Consider the following 23,836-nt stretch of genomic DNA (forward strand, 5'->3'; position numbering starts at 1 on the left):
GTTTCTTACTCTGCAATGAGTGAAGAGCACGACGCTTACAATACCAGAAGGGAAAGGCGATAACGAGATGAGAGTTCTGCGTTCGCAGCAGCACAGATGACGGGTATAGATCGCCAGCCCTGCGAGGGGGACGCGGGGTATGTTTTTCCGCACCTCTCTGCCCTTCATTCCTCATCCCCCTCCCCCTGCACGCAGTTATTGGGTGGGACAAGTTCCCTTTCGACTGCCACGTTAAAATGACCGCACTATAATTTCTCTGTTGCTGTGAGTAAACATGGCGAGGCCTTCCTGTCGAAAAGATGCGCCTTTCTTACTTTTCCATCGTTTGTTCCAGGAGTACAACACTTGCAACCACTGGAAAGTGACCGGCAGACATTCACTCCCGACTGTAATGCGTGCCACCGATGAATCTTCGAAAAGGTAAAATCTTGAATAGTTACTACTAACGGTGAGCTCTGCACAATGCGTTTCAAGTGTAATATGGTACTACATCGTTTTGTACAAATCGTAAAGCAACCCTCCACCTGAAGGTTAGTACGAGCAGCACTGTGGTTTACTAAGCGTGGTACTATTGGAGCTGGTATGCCATTAACTTCCTCTGAGCTTTGAACTGCCTTAGCCAGCCAGTTATAGCGAGTTCTACAGTTTGACGTGAACTCCGAACCACTTTGCAACTCAGTATTTTTCACAGTAACAAAAACTGCCAGAGCTGAATAAGTGATGGTAAAATATAAATCTCGTGTGACTAGCGCCTCCCGTCGGGTAGACCGCTCGCCGGGTGCAAGTCATTCGATTTGACACCACTTCGGCGACTTGCGCGTCGATTGGGATGAAATGATGACGATTAGGACAACACAACACCCAGTACTGAGCGGAGTAAATCTCCGGGAATCGAACCCGGGCCCTTGGGATTGACATTCTGTCGCGCTGACCTCTTGTTTTTTTACCTCATTTTGTTCGCCTTTGTTCGTTGCATCTGCTCGGGGCGGACGTCGTAAGACATCCGTTTAAGTTCGTTGTTGATCGATTAACTCAGTTTTTTTTAATATTTTTATTACAGAGGGCAGCTAACCCTCTGACCGAACACGCTGAGCTAGCGTGCCGGCAAATTGTTCGTTGTATTTGTTCGGGGCGGACGTCCCATGATGCTTGTTCAAGTTCGTTGTTGAGCCATTCACTTAGTTTTCTTTTTTTATTACAGAGGGCAGCTAACCCTCTGACCGAACACGCTGAGCTAGCGTGCCGGCAAATTGTTCGTTGTATTTGTTCGGGGCGGACGTCCCATGATGCTTGTTCAAGTTCGTTGTTGAGCCATTCACTTAGTTTTCTTTCTTTATTACAGAGGGCAGCTAACCCTCTGACCGAACACGCTGAGCTACCGTGCTGGATACCACTCAGCTACCGGAAGCAGATGATAAGTGATGATGACAGATAAAAATCCTAGGACTGAGCAGTAATCGACCTCGAAACTTTTCTCTCTTTTAGCACTTGCTTTCCCTCGCCAGTTTTTTGCTTTCTTGGGCCGTTGTCATTTTTGTAATGCAAAGCCTAAGTAATTGCATCCTGATTTTAAACTGAAAGTAAGGAATCTTAACATATTAACTGTATTATGCTCGATGTCGACAGTCATCCTTTCCAATCGGCACCATCTACGTTTGTGTGGTCTTCGACAAATTGTTGGCACTAATTTAATGCGGCTGGACGCGACATTTCATTTCAGAATGTCAAATCAAACACTTTCAGCCGTCTAAATTTCCACACTGTTATTTTATTTATAAAATAACAGTTTGGAAATTAAGACGGCTGAAAGGTGTTTGGTACTGAACAGCCGAGGTCCCGCAGCTGTATCTGAAAAGATGGACATACGGCGACATTTCAGGTGGTCCATGTACTGCCAGAGTTTCACCGTGAATCTGTGCAGAATTTAGAAGATTTGTCCGTAAGAATCATACTGTTCCGCGGACTTCAACTTTGGGGTGGTGCGTTATTTCACTGGAACCCTGTGAACATTCTGTTACTGTATGGCGGCAGAAATGTGTGTGTGGGAATCCCGGAACATGTAGTCTATCCTTATGCTGCGACACTCTTGTTGGGCAACGCTCTTAGCGTGGGACGACACGTGCAACTTATTTTTTCAAGTCCCTAACTATTAACGAAAATGAATTGTAATGAACTGTATTACTCCTATTTTAAGGATGTAGCAGCGTAAATATTGATTTAAACAACAGTGAGCCGATGCAAACTTTTTGCCTCGTCTTCTTTTTCAACTTACAAGCTGTAGGTGGTATTAACTTGTTTTACGCCAAATGACATTTACTGTTTGGTAAGCGGAGACGTTCTCCACATGGCTACATATCTTTAGGTCCTTAGTTCGGCGCTTTAACACTGAGCAAGCCTGAAGCACAATTGTTATGTACATGGCCGCAAAAAGAAAGCAACGAAAACTTTTGGGAAAGTTACAAAAGTAGTTGAAAGTGGCCTTCATTTTATGACTCACTTAACTGACTACGACGTTCCATGGTCTTAAACAGGGAACTGCAGCGACAACATTGTCCAGTTTCTTTCTGTAATTGGGGAACAATATTAGGGCTAGTTTGTAAGCGTTTATCTCCACAACAAAATTATAGACAGAGATAAATCAGTATGCTAATTTTTCCACAACCACTTCGATCTTACCCGACGACGAAAACACTGTATGAGTTGTAGTATTGTCCAGCTGAGAGCATGTGTAGTTTAGGTATAGTGTTTACAAGTAGAATGTACACTGTTTACAAATAGTTGCATCATCTATGTGTAATACAGCTCCTTGTGCCATGTCAGAATGCGATGAAGATAGCCCACGTGCCACTGAACAGTAAACACAAACTTCATGAGTGTGCAGAGGAGACTCATGTAGTTGATGAGGATTTTCCACAGCCCTCGTGTAAGAATTTTGTGCATTCACATATTCAACATTATGTGGAACCCTGCGTCGTCTGACCAAAACCAAACAAAGACACCTTTCACTTGCAGCGTTATACGAGGGGCATTCAATAAGTAACACAGCATTTTTTTTTCTAGAAGCAGGTTGGTTTTATTCAGTATTCCCATACACCATATTATTCCCCACTCTTTTGGCTACAAACACCAATTTTTCAACATAATCTCCATTCAATGCGACGGCCGTACGCCACCTTACAGTGAGAGCCTATACGCCCGCATGGTACCACTCTAATGGTCGACATTAAACGAACGTCTAGCTGCATCAATAACCTCCTCATCATTCACGTACTGTTTCCCACGGAGTGCATCCTTCATTGTGCTAAACAGATGGAAGTCGGAAAATGCGAGATTTGGGTTGTAGGGTATGTGAGGAAGAACTGTCCAGCAAAGTATTGTGAGCTCCTTTCGGGTGCGCAGACTTGTTGAAACATCCTCTTAGAAAAACTTATGAATGACTGTGCTGATAAACCTCTTACATTATTTCATTTTCAAACAGATGAGCAGAACTGAACGTACTCGTATATTTCGCTCTTTACCTATTCTGATCAACACTAAACTGGCACACAATATTTTTAGCGCAACGCAATCTGACTTTCAATTATCCCTACAAAAGAATGGCCCTGACTGACAATAACCTATACCTTTCATGAATCACTTACCTCACAAAAATCTTCGTTACTCGAACTACTGCAATACAGCAAGCGCCAATACTGCCAGCTAAATAAAAGACTCTAACTTCTGAAGGCACTAAGTACTGATAGGCATAGTTAACAAATGAAAGATTTTGATAGAGAACAATGATTTACCTTAATAGTGTTCAAAAGTCATTATATATATATATATATATATATATATATATATATATATATATATATATATATATATAAAACAGTTCATGATATACAGTATTACAAATTTACCCTCTCTAACGGACACATGTCCAGATCATCCGCTCTCAAAACTCCGCCATCTCTCTCCCCACATCCACCACTGCTGGCGGCTCACCTCCAACTGCGCAACGCTACGCGCTGTTCACATCCAACAGCCCCAACACTAGAATATTCCAACAATGCAAACCAGCCACAGACTGCACACAGCACAGTCAGTGATTTTCATACAGAGCGCTACGTGGCATTACCAACATAAAAACCTAAGCAGCCTACTTACATTGTCTGAGGTCGTGCATTGCCATGAAGAAGGAGCAGTTCGTTTGCATTGTTGTCGTGACGAACACGCGAAACCAGTTTCTTCAATTTCCTGACCGAGCACAATAAACGTCGGAGTTGATCGTTGAACCGTGAGGGAGGACATTAAACAGAATAACCACTTCAGAGTCCCGGAAGGCCGTAATCATGACTTTACCGACTGAGGGTACGCTTTGAAATTTTTATTCGGAGGAGACGTGATGTGACGCCATTCTATGGATTGCCGTTTTGTTTCCGTTCGAAGTGATGACTTATGTTTCATCACCTGTGACGTAGTTCGACAAAAAATTGTCACGATCAGCATCTTAGCGTGCAAGCAATTCAGCACAGATGGTCATTGCTCTTCACGAACCCAGTGGGCACACACCTTTGAGTACCCCAACTGGTGGACGAGTGTATCAGCACTCCAACAAAGACATTCAGCTATGGTTCGATTGTGATCCGTCCATCACCTCGAATGAGACTGTCCACACGATCGTTCACACATTGCAGGAGTCACAGCCGTGTGCAGCCGACCGGCACGCGGGAGTTCGGATAGGTCTGCGCGACCTTGTTGTGATGACGAGAGACGCCTCGCCCAACGACTCACCGTGCTTTTGTTCACTGCCAGGTCTCCGTAGACATTCCGCAAGCGCGTAACTCAATGATAGATCTCTGCTTGGAACACACGGTCTTTACAGACTCGATTTTGAAGGCTATGTATAGCTACTTATATCGGAACTTCATGAAACTATATAGGCTGAAGCGGGAATATTCCACGATGTTCCACAACAAATTCCGCATTTTCAACCGAAATTGGGTGAAAAAAAATGTTTGCATTACTTCTTGAACGTGGCAACGGCCTTGCCGCAGTGGATACACCGGTTTCCGTGAGATCACCGAAATTAAGCGCTGTCGGGCATCGTCGGCACTTGGATGGGTGACCATCCAGGCCGCCATGCGCTGTTGCCATTTTTAGGGGTGCACTCAGCCTCGTGATGCCAACTGAGGAGCTACTTGACCGAATAATAGCGGCTTCGGTCAAGAATACCATCATAACGACCGGGAGAGCGGTGTGCTGACCCCACGCCCCTCCTATCCGCGTCCTCCACCGAGGATGACATGGAGGTCGAATGGTCCCGGTAGGCCACTCGTGGCCTGAGGACGGAGTGCTTACTTATTGAACGTCTGTCGTAAAACCATGAACCACAGACAGAAAGCTACACATTTAAAATTTTCCTCAGGTATTAACTCGCGCACAGCGTGAATTATATACGAACTTATCTTGCAAGCACTTGTGCAATGTCTTGTGGGTACGACCAACGCAGACACCAGACTGGTTACATCGATGACCACGGACATCGTGGGACTCAAAGAATATATAACGTGCATATCAGTCAATTTTTATGGTGTTAGCACTTTCATTCGACCTCTTCTGGGTGCATCTGCACATTTCTTGACTTCTGCAACATGTTGTAAGGACTATCGGTGTTGGATTTGTTTGATGCATCCTTACCATACTGTTACCTGTATGTGAAGCTGTTCTGAGTATCGGCATAAACGGCACGTCTAATGCACTGGGTGATAATGAAAAACCTCTGCTGTGATGTGTAATCTGTTTCTTTCCCAGTTAAACAAAGGTAGTACCTAACAAAATAGAGTCAGATTTTGAACACCCTGTAGTACTGATTATGAAAACAAAAAATGTAACAAGGAACCTACCTAACATTCTTGTCGCCACTTTTGAGAGAAAAAGAGGGAAACGGATTTCTAACTCCTGCTAAGGGCAGGAGAGAAACGGCCCTGGCCTTCTTGCGTGAACCACCCCTGCATTCCGTTCATATGTTTTGAGGACACTAGAAAGAATCAAAATGATCGAAGGACAACCTGAAGCCCCGCCCATTCTTTCCCCCTCTCACGATTACGCACTTTATCCATGGGTAGGATCATGTTATGGCATCGTCGTACAATAAATCCAGCAGCCAGAACATGTTCGAATGCCTCACCGCCGCACACTATTCCCAATACGGACTGAGACGTATCCCTCCTATTAAAAGAACACCACCAATTTCCTTTCCCATACTTGTACCTCTAGAGCTTATGCCCATCTCTAATGACTATGTAGTCAACGGGCTTCTGGAAAACAAAATGCAACGAGTGTCTCACGCAGTATGTTGCTCATGCTGGACGAAGGTTCCGAACTGAATTTGTGGAACATATGAATGCATTTAGATAAACCACTCCAAATAAATTTGTCGACAAATATCATGCTTTTGCTAACATGTAGGATAACGCCATAATATTTCATAAGCTAAACAAAGGCCACAAAAAAGTCACTTAGAAAAGTTGTAAATTTTCATTCACAACAGGAAATGTGGACATAACGTATTCCATGACAAAACTGAGGGACTGACAATGAATTTTTTAGAAGTGTCTCTGACATACTAGAAGATACTGCCATCTCCTCTTCAGTGACAGAATGTAATAAAACCAGAACTTACTATTTAATACATCAGATCGATTCATTATCAAATAAATATCTGAAATGTAAGTACACGTTTTGTTTTTATAAATGCTACTTTTTGTGAGAAAGTCTTAAAGATGTAAACGCATAAATGCACACACATAAAAAAAAATCCATCACTTCGGTACCGAGAGTTCGAAACCTGTACAGAAAACTGGAATGGAGATTAACATAAAAATCTTTTCCGCCCTTTTTATTACTCATGGAAACCACACATTGCATATTGTACCACCATACAGCGAGACCTCCAGAAATTGTGGTCCAGATTGCTGTACACACTGCTACCTTTAATATCCAGTAGCACGTCCTCTTGCATTGATGCATGCCTGTATTCTTCGTGGCATATTATTCACAAGTTCATCAAGGCACTGTTAGTCCAGATTCTCCCACTCCTCAACGGCAATTCAGCATAGACCCTTCAGAGTAGTTGGTGGGTCACGTCGTCAATAAACAATCCTTTCAGTCTACCGCAGGCACGTTCGATAGCGTTCATGTCTGGAGAACATGCTGGCCATTCTAATCGAGCGAAGTCGTTAACATGAAGGAAGTCATTCACAAGATGTGCTCAATGGGGGCGCGAATTGTGGTCCATGAAAACGAATGCCTCGCCAATATGCTGTCGATATGGTTGCGCTATCGATCGGAGGATGGCATTCACGTATCTTAGAGCAGTTACGGCGCCTTCCATGACAACCAGCGGCGTACGTGGGCCCCATATAATGCCACCCCAAAACAGTAGGGAACCTCCACCTTGCTGCACTCGCTGGACAGTGTGTCTAAGGCGTTCAGCCTGACCGGGCCACCTCCAAACACTTCTCTGACGATTGTGTGGTTGAAGGCATATGCGACACTCATAGGTGAAGAGAACGTGATGCCAATCCTGAGCGGTCCATTCAGCATGTTGTTGGGCCCATCTGTACCGTGCTGCACAGTGTAGTGGTTGCAAAGATGGACCTCGCCATGGACGTGCCTATTGCGCACAGTTTGAGTCGTAACACGACGTCCTGTGGCTGCACGAAAAGCATTATTCATCATTATGGCGTTGCTATCAGGGTTCCTCAGAGCCATAGTCCGTAGGTAGCGGTCATCCATTGCAGTAGTAGTCCTTGGGCGGCCTGAGCGAGGCATGTCATCGGTAGTTCCTGTCTCTCTGTATCTCCTCCATGTCCGAACAACATCTCTTTGGTTCACTCTGCGATTTCTGGACAATTCCCTTGTTGAGACCCCTTCCTGGCACAAAGTAACAATGCGGTGGCGTTCGAACCGCCATATTGGTCATCTAGGCATGAACTACAGACAACACGTGCCGTGTACCTCCTTCCTGGTGGAATGACTGGAACTGATCGGCTGTCGGACCCCCTCTGTCTAATAGGCGCTCTCATGCATGGTTGTTTGCATCTTTGGCCGGGTTTAGTGACATGTCAGTCAAAGGGACTGTGTCTCTGATACAATATCCACAGTCAAAGTCTATCTTCAGGAGTCCTGGGGAACCCGCGTGATGCAAAACTTTTTTTGATGTGTGTATGTTGTTAGTGTCTTTGATTTGCAGTGTAAGCAGGTAATGATTTTCGACTTGCAAGATACTATGTCTCTGTACCTGCCCGGTCTCTGGACTGTTTATTTTTTTATGTTTATGTGCGATATTTAGTGATACGAGACCGGAATAGAAGGGAGAACCGATTGAGGTACTCAGGGTACCCTCCACCACACACCGTCAGGTGGCTTGCGGAGTATGGATGTAGATGTAGATGTAGATACATAACGACATTTAGTGTCATTTATGGTGGACTAAGGTTGTTAGCCTTTATAATGTATGATTTCAGTACCACATTACGGATATAGGTGTCACACAATAAGTAATTTCTAGATAAATGAAGCGTAAGGAAGTCACCTGGCTGCATTCAGGAAAAGAAACATTCAGGTAAACCATTGATCTACCTGAAGATTACTGTGCAAGTTCTCGAAACGCGTTGCGGAAGAAAATGCGAGCGACTATAGCAGATAACAGGTTTAATTTCTCCTTTAAACAGATGAGCTGTTACGAAATGCTAGAAGAACAATAGCGGCGGTATTCCGTGAAGGACGTTTGGCGTCTGGTCGCCTCCTGCGGACAGATACGTGAGACGTGCCAGATAGCGCCAGATAAGGCGGCCCGCCAGCTAGGCAAAGGGCTCCGTGCAATGTCGTAATCGTAAAAAGAACTCTGCCTAACCGTTCTTATGACAAGAACGAAATATTTGACCTCGCAGCGATAAGATACCGATGTTTCGCGCAGACTGCACATACGGCCGATTTCTACAGCGATCCAGTTTTTATAATTCTCATTTGCGAATTAACTCTCTGTTTTATAGCGAAGTCATTTTTCAAAGCTTATGAAGCAGTCCCACAACATGTATGGATCAAAATAAGACTTTAATTGGTGGCTGTTTCTTAACTCGTCGCCAGGGCGACCATTATAGACGAATAATGTCGTGTGTGTGCTGTTTATGACGAGACTGGCGACCGACTCTTACTGAAGCGTGTTTCTTTTTGCGCCGTCAGTCTCTCGACTGATATGATACGGTCATTTCAGAGTCGCTGTTGCACATAACTAGCTCAATTATTTGCTGGATATATTCCAATCGTTGTCTTCCCCAACAGTTTTTACCCTCTGCAGCTCTTTCTACTACCATGGAAATTATTCCGTGATGTCATAACATATATCCCATCATCTTGTCCGTTCTTCTTGTCAGTGTTTCCATATGTTCCTTCCTTCGCTCATTCTGCAAAGAATCTCCTCATTCCTTACCTTATCAGTGCAACTAATCTTCAACATTCTTCTGTAGAACAACATATCAAACGCTTCGAGCCGGCCGCGGTGGCCGAGCTGTTCTAGGGGCTTCAGTCCGGAACCGCGCAACTGCTAAGGTCGCAGGTTCGAATCCTGCCTCGGGCATGGATGTGTGGGATGTCCTTATGTTAGTTAGGTTTAAGTAGTTCTAATTCTAGGGGACTGATGACCTCAGATGTTAAGGCACATAGTGCTTGGGGCCATTTGAATTTGTGTGTTCCCTGAGTGCGTCCCGACTTACATATTGTACACGTGTTGGTGTGGGAACTTTTCAAAATACGATATCTCGTAAACTACTCGCACTAGAATCCTACAATAAACACCGCTGATATTCTAATTTACTCTACTACTAGTTTGTTAATGTCAATAGGCATTTTTCCATTTAAGAAAGCGTGTGTATACACAGAAAATGCACTTTCTGAGTATTATTACAATCTGTTGATTGGCTAACATTGCGAGCCCTTTGTAACGCCGGAAATGCATATCCTCCTATTTCCATCTATTGTACTATACATTTTTTTCCATATTTTGTTACCTGAATATATGACATTCCTGTGTCTTTATATATTGTAATTGTTTTACTATTGTGCATTTATGTCGATGTATAATTGGTTTCTTTTGTAAATATTATTTGTATTTTTACGCTGGGTCTGGCCTAGGGAAAACTATGCTATCGAACGAATACATCGATAGGTCGTGTGGAGAACCAAAGTGTTTAGGATCTTTGGTAGTGTGAACTCGGCCGCGTGGAGCGCGGGCAGAGCGGAGACTGGCTGGAGTAGGGCGGTGGAGCAGGTGTGTCGTGTGACACTCCCGCGAGTTGCCAGTTTTTAGGGTTTGGTAGCATGTAATTGCGCTCGACTTGCTATCATTGTTTCTGACACGGTGTCGCGGACGGGAAGCATTAGCTGGCGCACATCAAGAGCCCGTTTCGCCTGGTGACCGTGTCGCCAACGTCCAGCTTCTGCAACAGCGACGGCCGACAATGAGTGACTGTCGCCACCTGCCCGATCGACGACTTCGAACCTTCAATCAACCAACAAGGAAAACTGGAAGCACGTAAAGTTTTAGAACTATATGGCAGACCTCAGCTTTTCAAACTATTCAGTTTGTCTCACAAAATTACAGCAACGTAGCATGAACCTTTGTTGCTCATTGTCCCAGTTGCATTACCAAGCAGGGTCGCTTCCTTTTCCGGAATGATCCCGAGTGTCGCAAAATTCAAAAGCCAGCATTAAAATAATATCATTCCATTTCACTGCTTTAATTTCAAAGTTCAGTTAAAGTATTCATAGCTGGCTACAATATTTAGATTACACAAGCACAAATTAAGAGTGCGTATTTAAGCTTACTGCAGCTCAGCTTGGTACATACTAAATTTTACTATTGTTAATTGTTCAGAATCATTTAATTCAAGTACAAAGTTAAATCTCTTATTTCTAAACTGCGAAGATTCAAGTAACTTTTGAAATGATTGTTGAGGTAGCCCAAGACTAACCGTATTTTATTGAATTTCGTAGTGCTTCAGAAACAAAGTTCAGTATTAATTTCAGCCACTAAATTAACTTTCAGTTTTCCGGTTTTATTAATTTTTTTGCTGAATTAAATCAGAGTGTAGCGAAATTTATTACTTCTAACAAACATTCAGTTTTGACACATCACATGTCAACCTTCAGTTGCCACGCTTTTAGTGCTGATTGTATGTGCATTAATCTTTCATTTTCAGTTATTATAGTAGTTGTCCATAGGACTGGCGACCCTAATTTTCCCCAAATTTGAAATATCTAATTAACGCCAATTAATTGTAAACGTAACGACCGTACATTTACTTTCTTTATTAATTTTACCCTTTTCTCAATATTAATTTCCACCAATTTCATTTGCATTCTTCCTTTCATTTAGATGTAACCCTTTCCTCCCTCTTCACCGACAAATTAACTTCGGTGATGATTGCTTTTCCCAAATTTCCATTAGGTGCACGTGGTTTAATTTTTCACTGTCATTAAGGCCGATAAGTGAGGGGAGGTTACACCCTGACTACCAATCCGTTCTGTTGAAACCGCACTCAAAAGCACTTTCCAGTTCCGCAATATTTACGGTGCAAGTTTTAGGTAGTTCACCGTATTAATATCAAAGCAAACAATTTGTAGTTCTTATGTTCCATGTAGTTCAAATTTTTATCAAGATGTACCCCCATAAAATTGGAATATTTTATCCTATTTACTGGTTCCACTGTATGTGTTACGTTACGCAGGTGTCAATATTACCGAACTATGAGTTTCATACGTCATGGTGGCAAAATATTTACACCAATATTTACAGAAGAATGGAAAAAAAATTGGCAGAAGTCGAACTCAGGGGAGCTCAGTTTGGGTTCCGGAGGAATGCAGTTACATGCAAGGAAACACTGACCCTACAATCTATTTTAGAAGATAGATCTGCATTTCTGACAATTATTGATTCAGAGAAACCTTTTCGCAGTTTTGACTGGATTACACATCTTGTAATTCTGATGTTAGCAAGGATAACATACAAGTAGCGATAGGTTATCTGAACTTGTACAGTTTTAAGAGTCGATGGGTGTAAAATGCAAACAGTACTTCAGAAAAGAGTCAGACAGGTTTCTAGGCTGTCGCTAAGGTAATTCCATGTGTGCATTGAGCAGGCCGTAAGTAATCCAAGGATAAATCTGGAAAGGAAATTAGAGGTTAGGGAGAAGAAGTAAAAATTGAGGTTTCCTCACGTCATTGTAATTCTGTAAGAGAAAGCAAAGGGCTTGGAAGATATGTTGAACAGAATGAATAGAGTCTCGGCAAAAGTTAAAATATTAACAGCAATAAAATTAAAACATATTTGACTGTCTGTAACCGACGGCCTTGTCGGGTAACAACGATTCCCGTCAGCTCACCGAAGTTAAACGCTGTCGGGCTTGACTAGCACTTGGATGGATCACCCACCGTTCGGATCTGCCGAGTGATGTTGGTAAGCGAGGTGCGATGAGCCCTTGTGGGGCCAGTTGAGGACTACTTGACTGAGGAGTAGCGGATCCGGTCACGAAAACTGACAGCGGCCAGGTGAGCGGTGTGCTGACCACATGCCCCTCCGTATCCGCATCCGATGACGCCTGCGGTCTGAGGATGACACGGCGGCCGGTCGGTACCGTTGGGCCTACAAGGCCAGTTCGGACGGTATTTGTTTGTTGACAGGGTATGTAACGTAATTAAATCAGGCGAATTACATTAGGAAATGAGAAACTAAAAATAATTGAGGCGTTTTGCTTTTGGGCAGTTACATAACTGACACTACCGTAACTAGTGAGGATATAAAATGCAGACTAGCAGTAGCAAGAAAAGTATTTCTAAAAAGCAGAAATTTGTTAACACTGAAAATAAATTTAAATGTTAGGAAGCATTTTCTGACAGTGTTTGTGTGGACTGTAGTCTTGTACGGAAGTGAAATGTGGACAATACAGATCAGATGGTTCAAACGGCTCTCAGCACTATGAGACTTAACATCTGAGGTCATCAGTCCCCTAGACTAAGAACTCCTTAAACCTAACTAACCTAAGGACATCAGACACATCCATGCCCGAGGCAGGATTCGAACCTGCGGCCGTAGCAGCAGCGCGGTTCCGGACTTAAGCGCCTAGAACCGCTCGGCCATACAAATCAGACAAGGAGAGTGCTACGTATAAAGGAATACTGATGGTTCTGAAACTAATTTGGGAAAAAGAAATTTATGGCACAATTTGTCTAAAAGAAGGAATCAGTTGATAGGGTACATCCCGAGGCAGCAAGGAATCGTCTATTTTGTGATGGAAGTGTGGAGGAACAAATTGCAGGGTGACGCCAAGTCTGTAATTCACTAAGCATGTTCACGTGGATTTAGGTTGCACTATTTATGCAGAGATGAAGAGGCCTGCACAGGAGAGACTAACATGGAGAGCTGCATCAAACCATTCTTCGAACTGTAGACCATAACAACTCAGAACACCCAATAATAGTAAATAATACGTCACTACGAACAAGGACGTGGTTTAAAGATGGTCACGCACTAATGAACAACAACCAGCAGCTGCTTACTACAAGTCTCGTTTCGTTTTTGTTTGTCAAGGTAGTGTTTCATGCTCAAAAGTGTCTTGTTGCCTTTGTCATTGTTCTTACGAAATCTTTTCTCGGTATCTACTCAGAATAAATTCATTCAGTGACTCATTTTCTTGAATGCATGAACATCAGAGCCGAATGGGCCATGTCCCAAACATTAGTGGCAAATAAGTCTGATTACCATATCTTTTGTTCTTCGGTGCTGTATCCTAGACACAGAGAAGAAACCAGATCTTCGTTTCATAATAACAGTAATCTTGTAAAACTTTCTGATAAAGACTCTTATCCAATATTCCTGGGCAGTGATTATGAAGAGTTACCAAGTAGCTAGCTCATCCTTGAAGAAATGTCTCGGTAGAGATTAACGTATGTGTAGTCCCGACTTTGTGGGTGTATACTGGGTGAAGCAGAACTACGCGGAATAATTTCGGACGTTGTTCGGGGACATTTTCTGAGTCATTTGTTTACAGGGTAATAATGTAATTATGATTTATTCGGTTTGTTACTCCATTTACATTTGTTTCGGTGAAAATACCTTAGCAGCAGTTGTTACATAAACGTAATTGGCGATAATATTTTCATCATTTACCGCTGTCAGAAGAAGTGAAGCACATTTTAGAACCTTAATAATTGCTGCATTAGAAAAAAGTACTGCCATGCCATTAAAATACGTGAAAATGAAAATTCAGTTCTTGGGTTTAAGAAGACTTATACATTTTGAAGCCCGTGTAGTGATAGGTTTTCATTTGGCGGTGAACGGCAGCCTTCCCTGTATGCTTCCGGTCCCTTATCTCCATAACAGTTCTTTTATGATTCTGAAGGTGACTAAAAGAAGTAATCCACAGCCTCATTGGAAGGCTAAGGCGCAGATCCTCGCAGAGTGGACGTTGGGCTGCTTTCGTGTATGCGTCATACGGCCTTGGACTGCCGAAAGTATCGATCAGCGAGTAATCGACGCAGAGAAGTGGTAATTATCTTTCGGGTCGAGTGCCGCACCTTCCAGCTGGTCCAGGTTGGCCGCCAAGTGCGAAATACTGCCACCCACATAGCTATCACTTTCAAAGTGAAACGTCAACGATTTGACAATTGTGACATTGCGAGCATGTGGATAGGCTCACAGCGGTACAGTGCGTGAAACAACCTATATCCGTATTGAATTGGGGCGTGGTTATATTTCAGGTGGCTTGAATTTTCGGAAATGAGTCATGACACCTGGTTCACCAAGTATGAAGGCCGATCGTGAAATACTGAGACTGGTCTTTGTCACCACACTCATCTGGTTCGCTGTTTCAGTGTTTGTAACACCTTCTTCGAAGTGCTCCTCATCTGCCCTAACGTGCGTTTTGCTACATTTTACACAATTCACCGACACATGATACAGCTTGCATTTCTTGACCACTGCCCTAATGGCTTCAGCTCGAAATTTACGGAAACGTGCCATTACTTATATGAACGCAGAAGTATTAAGTGGGAAATTATGGATGTAAAGTGGATGTGGCCGACTACGAACAGAATAACGTAGCCCATACCCAAAAACGCATTCTAGTTTAAGGCGCTTGACGATTCTATCCCTTTCTTCCAAAGGAACGCCCGTTCTATTCACTGTCGCCTGCTGACTCGCCCACTTGGAACGCTCTCGTTGCTATCTCTACTACACAGCATAGCACAGCAGCGCTCACGCAACATCGGTGCAGCGAAAGTTCTTCATAATCAGCCCATGTGATTATATGCAATAAAATGAAATTTGCGGGGGAAGAGGCAAACGAGGAAGCAAAAATCTCACTTAAAACTGTGCATGAGAAGATTGTGGGAACTACTAGGTATTTCAGTGGCACAATAAAGAGAAAAAAACTGGAAACGGAAAACGTGGCTGCAAGTACTTCCAAGGACGTTACTATTTCTCCAGGTCAATCCTTCCAAGACCAAGAAAGTAACTAGAGGAAGAACAGTTTGCTATGTATGATCATCCTGTACAGTTCACAAACACCACCGCTAAACTGTAAACTAACGCGAAAAACCCCACGTACTGACTACAGAATAAAAACCTCATAGCAGGCTCTAACTACTAAACAGACAAACATCCGGATTGCATCCTCCCATCACACTCAACCCTTTGAAAACTTTAATCCGAACTATCGTCTTTTATGCCAGTGCCACCGGAATTTCCTCTCCACCAGAAGTCTGTAACTACTACCAGCTTCCTCGAACGCCATATATCTGTCCACCCTCCCCCCGTCTCGTATCCCATACTAAATTTCTCGCATATTTGACACCAGCCACCCAGTTATTTCACCTTTTGTTACCAACCATCGTAGTTTGCTGCGCTTGTAACGGCATATGCTCCAGCCGTACACATACAGTCACGAAATTCGCCCAGAAGCAAAGTGAAGAGACAGGTAGAAGATGGGAATTTAAGGAGATGGGACCTGGATAAACTGAAAGGACCAGAGGTTGTAGGGAGTTTCAGAGAGAGCATTAGGGATGGATTGACAAGAACAGGGGAAAGAAATACAGTAGAAGAAGAATGGGTAGATCTGAGAGATGAAATAGTGAAGCAAGCGGAGGATCAAGTAGGTAAAAAGACGAGGGCTAGTAGAAATCCTTGGGTAACAGAGGAGATATTGAATTTAATTAAAGAAAGGAGAAAATATAAAAATGCAGTAAATGAAGCAGGCAAAAAGGAATACAAACGTCTGAGTAATGAGATCGACAGAAAGTGCAAAATGGCTAAGCAGGGATGGCTAGAGAAAAAAATGCAAGGATGTAGAGGCATATATCACTTGGGGTAAGATAGACACTGCCTACAGGAAAATTAAAGAGACCTTTGAAGAAAAGAGAACCACTTGTATAAATATCAAGAGCTCAGATGGAAAACCAGTTCCAAGCAAAGAAGGGAAACCAGAAAGGTGGGAGAGGTATATAGAGGATCTAGACAAGGTCAATGTACTAGAGGGCAATATTATGGAAATGGAGGAGGACGTAGGTGACTATGAAATGGGAGATACGAAACTGCGTGAAGAGTTTGACAGAGCACTGAAAGACCTGAGTCGAAACAAGGCCCCGGGAGCAGAAAACATTTCATTAGAACTACTGATAGCCTTGACAGAGCCTGCCCTGACAAAATTCTACCATCTGGTGAGCAAGATGTATGAGAACGACAAAATACCCTCAGACTTTAAGAACAATATGATAATTCCAATCCCAAAGGAAGCAGGTGTTGATAGGTGTAAAAATTTCCGGACTATCAGTTTAATAAGTCATGGCTACAAAGTACTGACACGAATTCTTTAGGAACGAATGGACAAACTGGTAGAAACCGACCTTCGGGAAGATCAGTTTGGATTCCGCAGAAATGTTGAAAGACGTGAGGCAACCCTAGGACTTATCTTAGAAAATAGATTAAGGAAAGGCAAACCTACGTTTCTAGCATTTGTAGACTTAGAGAAAGCTTTTGACAATGTTGACTGGAATACTCTCTTTCAAATTCTGAAGGTAACAGGGGTAAAATATAGGGAGCGATAGGCTATTTACAATTTGTACAGGAACCAGATGGCAGTTATAAGAGTTGAGTGCGTGAACGAGAAGCAGTGGTTGAGAAGGGAGTGAGACAGGGTTATAGCCTATCCCCGATGTTATTCTATCTATACAGGGTGATTCAGAAATGCATGTAAATATTTTAAGGGTGTATTTGTGAGGTAAATATAAGACAAAAATGTTCTATAAATGTTTTTCCATAAACGTTTAATTCCAGAGTTATCGTTAAAATACGAAAGTCATGTCCGTATCAAAACGACGTCAGTGCAAGCAGCAGGATGCCATATTCTGGTACGTAATGCACATACTATCTCCCAACAGTTGATTCGAAACTGCATGAATAGTGTTTGTTTGTGTTTGCAATTGCTGTTTACTCCTACTGTACAGAAGATGGCGCTGATGTTGTTGGTAACGGAAACGTACTTCCTGTCGTTCATTCATCGTCGGAAGGCTACAGGTTTCGTGCACATGATGTACTCAAACAGTGAGTATGCTGATATGCACCTTGTGTATGGTGCAGCAGATGGAAACGCACTTGCAGCAAGACGAAGGTACAGTGAGCTGTTTCCAAGACGACGGTTACCAAGTCATCAGACGTTTGTATCTGTGGACAGACGTATGCGGGAGTATGGCATTCGTCCTGGGCCACATTCAGGTCGACCACTTGAGCATGCAGTGAACGTCGAGGAACATGTTTTGGACCTGGTAGACCAAGATCCAGCCATCAGTACGAGACAAATTAGTGCAGCTGTACGATTTCCACAATCTACTGTATGGCGGCTGCTTTGGAGACAATAGTTGCATCCATTTCACCTGCACAAAGTGCACGAATTGACACCTGCAGACTATCCTCGCCGTCAGCAATTCTGCCAGTGGTTACAAGAGCGTCATTTGAATGATCCAATGTTCATTCGGAAGATATTATTCACAGATGAGGCCATGTTTACTCGTGCGGGTGTAATCAATTCGCATATGCACCAGTGGGCTGTCGAGAATCCTGGCGCGAGAATTGTGCGTGGATATCAACATCAATTCTCCATAAACATTTGGTGTGGTATTGTGGGGAATGACTTACTCGGACCTCATGTTCTACCTCCAAGGCTGACTGGGCACGCTTACCGCGAATTTTTGGAGGGGGAATTGCCTGGATTGTTACAGGATGTCCCTCTTGCAACACGAGTCACCTTGTGGTTTATGCACGATGGTGCTCCTGCCCATTACAGCCGCAACGTAAGGACGTACCTCAATGATGCGTATCCACATCGATGGATAGGTCGCGGACGACCAATTGCTTGGCCAGCCAGATCACCTGACCTGAACCCTTTAGACTTCTATTTATGGGGCCGACTAAAGACATTGGTGTATTCTTCTGCAGTACCGAACAGAGAAGTGCTACAACAAAGAATTGAAGGTGGTTGTGAAATTATTCGTGGAGAGTTGAACGGACTGTGTAATGTGCAGAGATCATTGCGGCGACGAGCACGGGTCTGTCTGCAAGTTCAGGGACAGCATTTTGAACATGCATTGCATTAAGATTTGTGCAAATACAGTACAGTACAGTCTGTAAATTCTTCACGTATTTTCCTTAGTTATTTTGCATTGATTTAGTTCAATCAACAGGAACTAAAGTAATACAGTATTCGCGAGGAATTGTTTCAGTTTGTTACGTCACGTTTATTTACCAGTTTGCGTTTTTAGTCCAAATGCACTGTAATTAAACTCTGAACTCTGGGAAGTAAATACTTCACGTTGTATTGAATGTATTATCATGTTTTGTTCATAACTCTGTAATAAGCCAAGTATAGCAAAAATTGTATAGAACATTTTTGTCTTATATTTACCTCACAAATACACCCTTAAAATATTTACATGCATTTTTGAATCACCCTGTATATTGAACAAGCAGTAATGGAAAGAAAGGAAAATTTGGAGTAGGAATTAAAGTCCGGGGAGAAGAAATAAAACCTTTGAGGTTTGCTGATAACATTGTAATTCTGTCAGAGACAGCAAAGAACTTGGTAGAGCAGTTGAACGAAATGGACAGCGTCTTGAAAAGAGGATGTAAGATGAACATCAACAAAAGCAAAACGAGAGCCATGGAATGTAGCCGAAGTAATTCGGGTGATGCTTAGGGAATGAGATTGGAAAATGAGACACTTAAAGTAGTAGATGAGTTTTGCTGTTTGGGGAGCGAAATAACTGATGATCGTAGAAGTAAAGAGGATATAAAATGTAGGTTGGCAATGGCAAGAAAAGCGTTCCTGAAGAAGAGAAATTTGCTAACATCGAGTATAGATCTAAGTGTCAGGAAGTCTTTTCTCAAAGTATTTGTATTGAGTGTAGCCATGTATGGATGTGAAATGTGGACGATAAATAGTTTAGACAAGAAGAGAATAAAAGCTTTCGAAATGTGACGCTACAGAAGAATGTTGAAGGTTAGATAGGTAGATCATGTCACTAATTAGTGAGGAGGCACTGAATAGAATTGAGGAGAAGAGGAATTTGTGGCACAACTTGACAAGAAGAAGGGACTGGTTGGTAGGACATGTTTTGAGACATCAAGCGACCACCAATATAGCATTGGAGAGTAGCGTGGAGGGTAAAAATCGTAGAGGGAGACCAAGAGATGAATACACTAATCAGATTCAGAAGGACGTAGGGTGCAGTAGTTATTTTGAAATGAAGTAGCTTGCACAGGATAGAGTATCATGGTGAGCTGCATCAAACCAGTCTCTGGGTTGAAGGCCACAACAACAACTTAAGTCTGTACTTACTGCAGCTTTTCGTAACTGCCGGCCGCGGTGGTCTCGCGGTTCTAGGCGCGCAGTCCGGAACCGCGCGACTGCTACGGTCGCAGGTTCGAATCCTGCCTCGGGCATGGATGTGTGTGATGTCCTTAGGTTAGTTAGGTTTAAGTAGTTCTAAGTTCTAGGGGACTGATGACCACAGATGTTAAGTCCCATAGTGCTCAGAGCCATTTGAACCTCTTTTTTTTCGTAACTTCTACGAGCTTAATATGAGAACAAAATTAAGATCGCCCACAACTGATTTTACCGCATTACGTCTACTCTGCGGTATGCAAAATACAAACAGAGCTTACAACAAAAGGCAGCTATCAAGCAAATGCTACCACAGAGCTGTCGTCTCGGTGCCTTCATTACGAGTAATCACCTGTAAAGAGGTGTGTATTCTTAATACCAGCAACTTCCGTTTTATCTGCAGAGTGATCGAAAAACATGTGTATTATTAATTAAACTCTGTAGCAATAAAGTCGCTTGAAACAACGAAAAACTTTAATCAAAGTAGAGAAGTCTAATTTGAATAATGCGCCCAGTGACTACAGCCACGGCTATCGAATGGGAAAAGACAGGCCTACTATTCTGCGAGGAAAGCGCCATGACTCATTTAGAATTATTATCGCGGGAAAATGATGAACCGAAGTAGGCCTACAAATTACAAGTTTTAGACGGTTTTTCACACTAGCCAAAGTTAACGCATCGAGCCAGCCGCCGCATCCTCTACAGATACATACGCGTAACCGTGACAAAAGCCTTTGAGCGTGTCTGGAAGACGGGTAAATGAAGTGTTGTGCAAGGCGCCCGTTATCTCCCCAACAGCATCTGAAACACAGATAAGGACAGGGACGGCGCAACGACACACAAACAGCAGGCGTGGGCCGAGATAACTGGGCTAGCGGCTCACGTAAAATGGGGCGACGAGGCGCAGCGGCAGTTTTCTTAGGTCTCTACAGACAATGCTTAGGGCAGTTCCTCCCCCCCCCCCCCCAATCAATCCTGCCTCCACCCCGCCCCCCCCCCCCCCTGCCCCCACTCCCCTACACAGAGGACTCCTGTACCTCATCCTCACATTTCCTTTTTCGAGAGGAAGTGTCTCCCGCTGACAAAGAGATCAAAGTCGGCAAGGCGTTAGGTCTTACGAAGAAATTAATTTAATGTTGAAAGGCTTTGCCGTGCAAACACATGAATTTTTCTATGAATCGAACCCGGGCCTTTTTTTTAAAATCTCATTTTGCTCTATATTGTTCGTTGAACTTGTTTGGGTTTTCATTGATCCGTTCACTCGGGTTTTTTTAATTATTACAGAGGGTAAATAACCCTCTGAACGAACACGTTGAGCTACTGTGCCGGCGTCCCTTAGGACTGACATTCTGTCGGGCTGACCACTCAGCTACCGGGGCGGACTTCTTTGATGACACCGATCACAGAATGTAAGCAAATGTTTCATGCAGATATGTTTTCCACACTGATGACAAGTAAATCGAGTTTTTAAGCCCCTATTTCTAGCGCAGGTGACGCACCTCCTCTTCGCCTCTGGCACTTCTACTTTTGCTGGTTTGTCATTGACTCTTTTTTTTTTTTTTTGCTGCCTTTTGGCTAATTTCTCTGGGTAAGCTATCCGTTATTGTCCTCATCCTTGCACCAAGCCGAATTCAATTTCCCAAAGAAAATCCTCTTTGCCAATTTCTTTTCAGGTTTATTGCTTCTAAAAATTGCAGGGCTATTGGTTCTAGCTAGATCAATCATGCGAAAGAATGTCGTCAGAGACCATGAATTGCACTTTCTTGCAGCTGACTATGTGGCACACAAATTGTCCACTAGATCAACACAGACTTTTGTGTCGTTGAAGAATATTATTATATTTTGTTTCTTGTTTTCAAGGGAGGTAGGTTCATCTGACGTAACTTCAAGGTGAACAGAAGAAATTAATAGTAAATTTGTATTCTTCTTTGGGGCATATTAGAGTAAAGTAAAGTCATTTTAAAAGCCAAACATCGTTGTTTTCACATCTCTCTTTTTAGCCACAAATTGGGGAGGCTCGCTTGTTATTCGTCAGCCTGCCGACGTATGTGCTGTTTTCCTCCAACAATCTTTGGACAGTAGGAATACTAGAAAACCAGTTATCTACAGTTGTGTTCCTACCTGTGCCAATCAACGGTTCTACCAGCCTCCTAACCACACCAGCTGGAGATGTGGACAACTTGTATGGGACATCATGTTGATTTTCAACGTAAATCCCCCTGAAAATAGTGTACCAAGTTTTTGCATCTGCTAGAGAGAAGATTTTGAGGCAATACGTGGCCAGTTTGCTTGGCAAATAATGTCGAAAGCTACAGCGATCTCTGAATGAAACAAGCTGCTCATTTACTGTCAAATATTCAGAAGGTACGTAACTGACTCCGCAGTTTCATATGAAATGTTCAATTATTAACCAAACCGGTGCCAGTCTGTCTTGTTGTTTACGTTGTGTTCGAATGTTTATGTATTCCAGAAGAAATTGAAAACGGTTCAAAGTGATAGTTGTTGGAATAACTTGACTTCCCATTCTCTCTATATTCCACAAGTCGGGCAAGTTTCGGTGACCTGAACGAATGGATCCTGCTAAAATTAGAAGTCCAACGACAGCTTTTATTTCAGTATCATCAGGCGAATAGTAAGTCCCTTCACTCTTATTCTTTTCCTTGTCTTTATCAATTTTTATGTTTGTACTGACTGTAATAGCACTAATAAGTATGGTGTCTATTAGTGCAGAGAAACAGTCTTTGCCGATCCCTTAACTCTAGGAATATGGGTTACGATATTTTTCCTTTTAGCTGTGACACTATGATTGCCAGGAGCCTTCCTCCATTTTGTACTCTGGTCGTTACCTATGAAAAAATTAGACAGGTCTGAATTTGCAGCATCCGAATCACCACATTTCTCACTTGTGGTATTACGCTCAGACGCGATATAGTAGCCTGACAAGGAATCAGAAGATAGTCCATCTAGAGAGGCATCTTCATCTGAAACCTTCTCAATGAAGCAACTGGAAGCGTCTTCTTCCATCATCTGTTACAAAAATAAAATCAATTAATGAACATTCCAAATTCAGAAGCTTCAAACTGGCAGGGAAGCATGAGTACGCGAATTGAAACCTACTTGTCTGGCACTGTCTTGTAACGAAAGTGTTAACGTGAAGAGTCTAGGAAATCCCCAGCCACTAAATAACTGCTAAACGCTAACAACAATGCCCAACACATGAATGAAAAATTGGTGATCGGAAGTAAACCGATGTGTGAGAGAATTGTTAGACGGCAGGCAGTGTTGCCAACTTTGCTCATATAAATTAGCTAAACTAAATGTGATGGGGATCTGTCGGATCACATGTTAACAATTAAAGGTTAAATAAACTAACAGCAGCTGAATAAAGGCGTGCAGATTGATCCAACGAGCGCCATTTTGTCTTTCCTCAAATGATACAGGACGTCGAGTGCACTGAAAACCCAATTGTGAGTCTAACCTGCGCTATGTGTACAGAGTAGTTTAGGCTCAAGGTGGTTCTGTAATGTTTTGGGGTTGTTTTTCGTAATGTGAGCTCCGTCTACTCCTTCATGACACCGTGAACACGAACCAGGATGATTATTTCAACTTTCTCACCAAGCGTTGCCCTTTTGTACGTCTTCATGATGTACTGTGGACAGTTCTACGTTCATAGATGAAATCACCTGTCTTCACATATACGCTACTGGTTTGACGAACACTCAGTCCCCTATTGCACCTCGAATGGGCCTCCTAAATCACCCATCATAATCCCATAAAAAAATTCGCCGGACTGTTTGGAAGAGTGGGTGACGCGTAGCTCTGAACACCCCCGCAATTTGGTAGCCCTGTGGGACATAGAC

The 23,836-nt window shown here is 43.0% G+C and overlaps 1 long non-coding RNA gene across 1 annotated transcript in view; it reads left to right on the top strand.

Annotated features, from left to right (window-relative positions):
- Positions 1 to 344: 344 nt before the first annotated feature.
- LOC126298967 (uncharacterized) overlaps positions 345 to 23,836 on the top strand; it is a 450,144-nt gene continuing 426,652 nt past the window's right edge. The window contains exon 1 of the long non-coding RNA XR_007552698.1: positions 345 to 420. This is a non-coding gene — a long non-coding RNA (uncharacterized LOC126298967). The remainder of the gene's footprint in view (positions 421 to 23,836) is intronic.

The sequence above is a fragment of the Schistocerca gregaria genome, chromosome X, assembly GCF_023897955.1.
Source record: "Schistocerca gregaria isolate iqSchGreg1 chromosome X, iqSchGreg1.2, whole genome shotgun sequence".
NCBI lineage: Eukaryota > Metazoa > Arthropoda > Insecta > Orthoptera > Acrididae > Schistocerca > Schistocerca gregaria.